General features: G+C 46.9%; 1 long non-coding RNA gene across 1 annotated transcript; it reads right to left on the bottom strand.

Annotated features, from left to right (window-relative positions):
• Positions 1 to 2,126: 2,126 nt before the first annotated feature.
• LOC125551196 lies at positions 2,127 to 4,994 on the bottom strand. The gene is made up of 3 exons (XR_007302235.1): positions 4,338 to 4,994; positions 3,596 to 3,715; positions 2,127 to 2,408 (listed from the first exon to the last, which is right to left on the bottom strand). It is a non-coding gene; the product is annotated as an uncharacterized LOC125551196 (long non-coding RNA).
• Positions 4,995 to 6,469: the final 1,475 nt, after the last annotated feature.

Raw genomic sequence — 6,469 nt, 5'->3', positions numbered from 1 at the left:
AAGGGTGTTCTTGTAGATGAAGCTAAAATTGATGCTATTAAAAAATTTCCACAACCAACCAACTTGCAACAAAGGTGAAGTTTCCTTGGCCTAGCCGGTTTCTATCATAGATTCGTTAAGGACTTTAGCACTACTACATCTTCCTTGCATGCCTTGAGTAAGAAGAATGCACCATTTGTTTGGGGACCATCCCAAGATACCACATTTCATGAGCTCAAGAATTTTCTTGCACATGCTATTTAGTTGCTTTGCCCAATTTTAACAAAACCTTTGATGTTCATTGTGGTGCTAGTGGCAACGGTATAGGAGGTGTGTAGAATCGAAAGAATGTCTAGAGAGGGGGTGATTAGACTAATTGACCAAATAAAAATCTAGCCTTTAACCAATTTTAAGTCTTGGCAGATTTTAGCAACTTATCACAAGTCAAGCAATTAACCTACACATGCAAATCTAAGAGTATAGTAGTGGAATGTAAATCATTGCATATGAAGGTAAGGTGAGGAGTTTGGAGGGAGCAAACGCAATGTAGACACAGAGATTTTTGGTGTGGTTCTGATAGGTGGTGCTATCGTACATCCACATTGATGGAGACTTCAACCCACGAAGGGTAACGGTTGTGCGAGTCCACGGAGGGCTCCACCCATGAAGGGTCCATGAAGAAGCAACCTTGTCTATCCCACCATGGCCATCACCCATGAAGGACTTGCCTCACTTGGGTAGATCTTCACAAAGTAGGCGATCTCCTTGCCCTTAAAAACTCCTTGGTTCAACTCACAATCTTGATGGAGGCTCCCAAGTGACACCTAACCAATCTAGGAGACATCACTCTCCAAAAGGTAATAGATGGTGTGTTGATAATGAACTCCTTGCTCTTGTGCTTCAAATGATAGTCTCCCCAACACTCAACTCTCTCTCACATATTTCGATTTGGTGGAAAGATGATTTGAGTGGAAAGCAACTTAGGGAAGGATAGAGATCAAGATTCTTGCGGTTGAATTGAAATATCTTGGTATCAACACATGAGTACGTGGTTCTCTCTCAGAAAATGAATGCTGGAACCATAGGCATGTTCTGATGGCTCTCTCCACAAATGGAGGATTGGTGGAGGGGTATATATAGTCTCCACACAAATTCTAGCCATTAAACACAATTTACCAAACTCGGTGGGACTGAATAGTTAAAGTCGGTCAGACCGATTTAGTTCAAAATGTGAATGTTAGGATTTTCGGTGGGACCGACATGTCAACTCGGTGTGACCGATTTCATTAGGGTTAGGGCATAACGTAATCTCGGTGAGACTGATCACAAGAATTGATGAGACCAACTTCTGTAATAGGCAAACAGAGAGTTGGTTAGGCAAATTCGCTGGGACCGATCGCTCATTTCGATGGGATCGAAACATTATGAAAAGGAAACAGAGAGTTTGTATTGCGAACTTGCACTACAAGAAATACGGTCAATTATGACTCCCAATTTTGGTCGTTGATTCGTCATTGTTATCATTTATTGACCCTTTTTTGACCAAGTTATGAAGGTCAAGAGTTGGCCGTCAAGAACAAACAAATGTGACCTTTTCTGAAATTTTCGTCATGGCCACCCTTGACCAAAATTAAGGTCATGGAATCTAAGACCAAAATTATGGTCATTAGTGATGAGCCTAGACCACGTAGGATCTGATGTGGCCGAGCCACATGGCATTGTCCACATGGCACATTTGATGATGTGGCAAAAATGATGACATGGATGCCATGTAGGAATGGTCCAAATCGATTGTTTTAATGGGTTGAGCCCAATAATCCAGCCCACTTCTCAAATTACTTTTGGGCCATATGCAGGGAACAAGCCCAACATATCATCCTGTTAATAATGTTCGTTCTTGGGCCGAGGCATGCAGCCCATTTATTCAATCCATCATTAACTGAGCCAGCCCATTTCTATCAAACAAATACATGCTGAATATTTTTTGTGTCAAAAAAACAACATTGGGCTTGAAACGGTCCAGCCCACTCACACAGTTTAGTATTTTTGTTCCATCCCTTACTGAAGGGTGACCAACAACAACCAATAGTGTCTCAAAAAGAAAAAATATATTATACAATTTTGCAGTCAACCAACACAGGAGAATATAATGACAATAATAATATAATTCTCCAGGATTTCAATAATTTAGGCCCAGCATTATCATTACACCACAGGTTCATAAGATGCACCAGCCAAAATAACACAACTAGTAGCTTAGTATCATTACCCCATGTTCATAAGATTGCACATGTCCATATTGTGCACTAGTAACCAGTAACATAAGATGGCACCAACCAAAAAAACACAACCAGTGAAGGAATGTGCTGAGTGAAGGAATGTTCTCCACCTTCCGGCACCTCTTGTTCCATAGCACTTTCCGTGTCAGCCTAACAAATAAAGAAAGATGTAAACATGAGCAGACAGCAGAGTACTATGTCCATCAATATATTGTAGTTGGTTCTGAATGACTAGGAAACTTTATAAGCAAACTATTCAAGAATAGATGTCCTAGTAGCAGCAATTTAAGAAGCTAACATCATAATACTAATACAGCACCTGACATTTTGAAAGAAAGGTGGGAAAAGCCAAACAAGCTCATTGTGCATTTTCTTTTTCAGCACGAGACACAATAATCATAAGTAACCAATAGGAAAATAACTTGCTATCTATAGGCCCTATTATCGGCAACAAGAACATTAGGCAATGAAGAACAATATATTTCCAATGCAATCTGTTAGCGAAACCCAGATCTGAAGTTTCAACATGTTTTGTCAACAACCAGGAGAAGAACTTATGTGAATTTTGCAATAAACCGATACAATATATAAGCTGAAAGTTCAACAAGACAGGTTGCTTTCAAGGGCTCGTAAAATAGACACAACTGCAGACAGGCTGAGTGTGAGAAACATTCAATTCCCATCACATGACAGCATATGCAATCTCAATAATTAGAACACCCATTACTGTAACTCAAAGATCTTTACAAGGGAAAGAGAAAGAACAGAGAAAGGTAAAGTGTACCAACAAAGCATGCACAAGACGCCTTGTTGGTCTTCTCTACTTCTGATCACTTTCCTATAATCTTCTTATCTCCCCCACCTTCACACACTTTCTATGTATATAATTTGGTGACATATCTCTGGCAAACCATTTCACCCACAAACTATAAAACAAAACATGCTATGAATAAACCATGCACCTAAAAACAGCAGAACCATTAAACCAGATGAGGTTACAGAAAAACAGATGAGATTTCTACTTGTGATATGAGTGACCGATCAACACTAGCAGTCTAACATCAGTAAGTACAATACTTGTTAAACAAACGCTGCCCAGAAGGTACCCAGGTTTCGGGTGATCGAAGGCCTTTTGTTTGCAGTCCCCAGCTCAAGAAAAACATCGAACATGCAGCATGCAAACTGATAAAAGCACATGGTGGTTGCAACGACAGCACAAACGGGCAGTATCTGCTACTCATGGTGGTTGCAACGACATCATAAACGGGCAGTATCGAAGGCCTTTCGATCTGCTAGTGCTAGCCATCAGTGGGGGATAGATCGGACCAAGTAATTACCAGCGATGGAGGCCACGCACGGCTCGGCAAAGTGCCCAGCGCAGGCGAGCGTCACCCTACAGCCCGTGTCTTCGTCGTCTACCATGCAGAGCGACCTGAATATCCCATCTTGACAGATACCTGCAACAGAAGAGTTCCGACTTTATATGCATGGCACAGGGATGTCGTATTGTAATGCACTGCGTCCATTTAGAGCCCTGGTAGTTAAATTCAATGTGGCGAGTGCCGAGTGGTGAGGCCAACAATAAGACTGCTGCTACACAAACAGAAATCATGTCCTGAAATTGCATATATTGACTGACGTGTCTTTCTACAGTTGTAGAACATGTTAAGCACCCTGTATATAAGCTCATATTTTTTTAATTGCTTCGGAAGTACTTGGTAATACTTTGCTCAACTTCATACAAAAACCATAGTAGTTTGCACTGATTATCGCACTATTAGGTAGCGGGGCTCTGGAGCTTTCTACCAAGGTTGAAGACAGCATATCGGCAGTATTGCATTTGTTAGGCAAGCTGCTGCAAAAGGCAACATTTCCCCCCACTGAGACACGGACGACCACCTTGTCTGCAGTGATGTGCCCAACGCAGGGCAATGCAAACTGCTAGCACATTTCAGCAAACATCTGGAGTGCAGCTAAACAATGGCGGCAGACACCGATAACGGCTTCGAGACACGCAGTCCCAGTACAAGAACACACATAGACACACAAGCAGGATCCTTCCAAGCTGAGCCACCTCACCAGACGATCTTCGGGCGCGCGGACGAGGTTGGAGTCCTTGGACGGCGCGGCGCCGGCGAAGGCGGAGGCGTCGAGGTGGCCCTTGTGGAGGAGGAGCTCCATCAGCGCGACCCACTCCGGCCACGGGTGGGCGATGTCCGAGGAGGACGCTCACCACCTCCGTCCCGAACTGGACCAGCCCGAGGAGGTTGAACCTGCGCGGAGCCCGGGGTGGGCGACGGAGACGAGCCGCCTGAGACGCACAGTCGGTGGACGCATCACCGCAGCCGAAACCCTAGCCACGGGCAAGGGGCCGCGACAAGCTTCGGATAGAGGGAGGGGCGGATCCAGTCGACCTCGAGGACGGAGGGGTCGGAGAGCGGCAGATCTGGCAGCTGTGGAGCTGCGAGAAGGGGAAAGGGGATCCCGGCAGCGAGCTATGGGAGGACAGAGGCGAAGATGTGGTTGGCGGCGGTGGGGGGCGATGGGGAATCGGGAGGATGGAGCACAGTGCACCGAAGCACGGACGCGCGCGCCGGCAAGGAAGCCAGCCACGGCGGCGCCTCTCTCCGTTGCGGCGGCTGGTCTGGGGGACAAGGGGCGGGGGCGGGGGCGGCGGCGGGAGTGGATCGGGGCACGACGGGGTCTGGGTCGGGGAGAGGGAGGGGTGTGCCACACGATGCTAGGGTTTGGGTTGGTCGGCATGCGTTTAGGAGATGTTGGATCTGTATGGTGTGGACGGCTCAGATCGGCTTAGGGGGGGTGATCCGTGGGAAGAGAGGTTCTGCATTCTGATTGCTCCGAAAAAAGTGACGTTTAAAATAGTTTCGAAGTGGTAAATATAGGGGGGTTTCTGAAGCAGCTACCAATAATATTTTCCGAAAATGGCACCACTAAAATTTTTTACTCAAGTTATACAACATTTTATGGATGATAACCAACTTGTATGCAATTCCGATCTTTCTACCATTTTTTAGCCATTTAAACAAAAAATAATAGTTTGCTTGTAGTTTTTTTGAAGGACTTACCATATATTTGTTACAAAATTGGACCAAATTAATTTTATAAAATACTAGGCCATGTTTAATGCACAATTGACCAAATGGTTGGGTGTCAAAAATTTGGATCCACGTCTCGTGAAAAAGACAAATTTCCACCAATTCAGCTGCAAGCGGGCCATATTTGAACTGCAACTGCCTCATAGTTTGCTCTTGTCGGCGTTCTGAGAACGGGGGTCCTCAGACTTGCCTGCCTGCGGCGTGGCTCAAAGGGGGCCCAGCGCGGCCCATCTTCACCAACACAAACCCAAGACCCTCGCGAGGGGCCAAGCCTCGCGAGGCGGACGACGCGGAGCTTCCTCAGGCGCGGCCTCGTCAGGCTGGCTCACGAGGAGGCGGAGAGATCAAGGCGGGGTACCTCACGAGGTGCCCGTGACGCAAGCCATGACGACCGGGGCGCCAGGCGGGTGCCAGCCCGCGCAGTGTCCTCACTTCCTCTTTGGTGCAAAGGGGGCAAGCGCGGCCGCGGAGTACCGAGGCATCAGGCAAAGGTTGCCGTTTCGGTGCAACGAGACCAAGACCAGGAGGACTACGAGACGGAGGTCACCGTGGAGCCCAAGACGACGTCATCACCAGAGCTTTGCACAGGCGAAGACTACTTTTGTCAGGATAGTTGATACTAACTGTCCCCCTTCAAATTAGCCCGCCATTGTTGGCTCCCTCCCGCTCGATATTTGGGAAGAGGATCAGGGCCTCTATAAATAGGACCAGCCACCCACAGAGCAAAGGGAGCCGGGGGGTTGGAAGGATAGAGAAGATCAGGTAGAGAGAGAGAATGGTGACTGAGCTCCTCCCAGCAGTTCATCGCCCCAGCCAAGAACAGACCCTCGCGAGGCTGTTCTTCCTTGTATTGTTCATCATCATCAGCCCAAGAGGCAATCCACCACACCACACACTAGAGTAGGGTATTACACCACAATGGTGGCCCGAACCAGTATAAACCTTGCGTCTCTTGTGCTGTTCTTTCCTTAGTTTAGATCCTAACAAAGCGGTGGAGTGCAGGTAGGTAGGAGGCGAAGTCTCCGCGCGCACCCCAGTGTTCGAACCTCAAGGGTCTGCCGGAACCCAAAATCCGACATTTGGCGCGCCAGGTAG

Source organism: Triticum urartu, chromosome 4 (genome assembly GCF_003073215.2).
Source record: "Triticum urartu cultivar G1812 chromosome 4, Tu2.1, whole genome shotgun sequence".
Lineage (NCBI taxonomy): Eukaryota > Viridiplantae > Streptophyta > Magnoliopsida > Poales > Poaceae > Triticum > Triticum urartu.
This window is presented reverse-complemented; position numbering and strand designations above follow the sequence as displayed.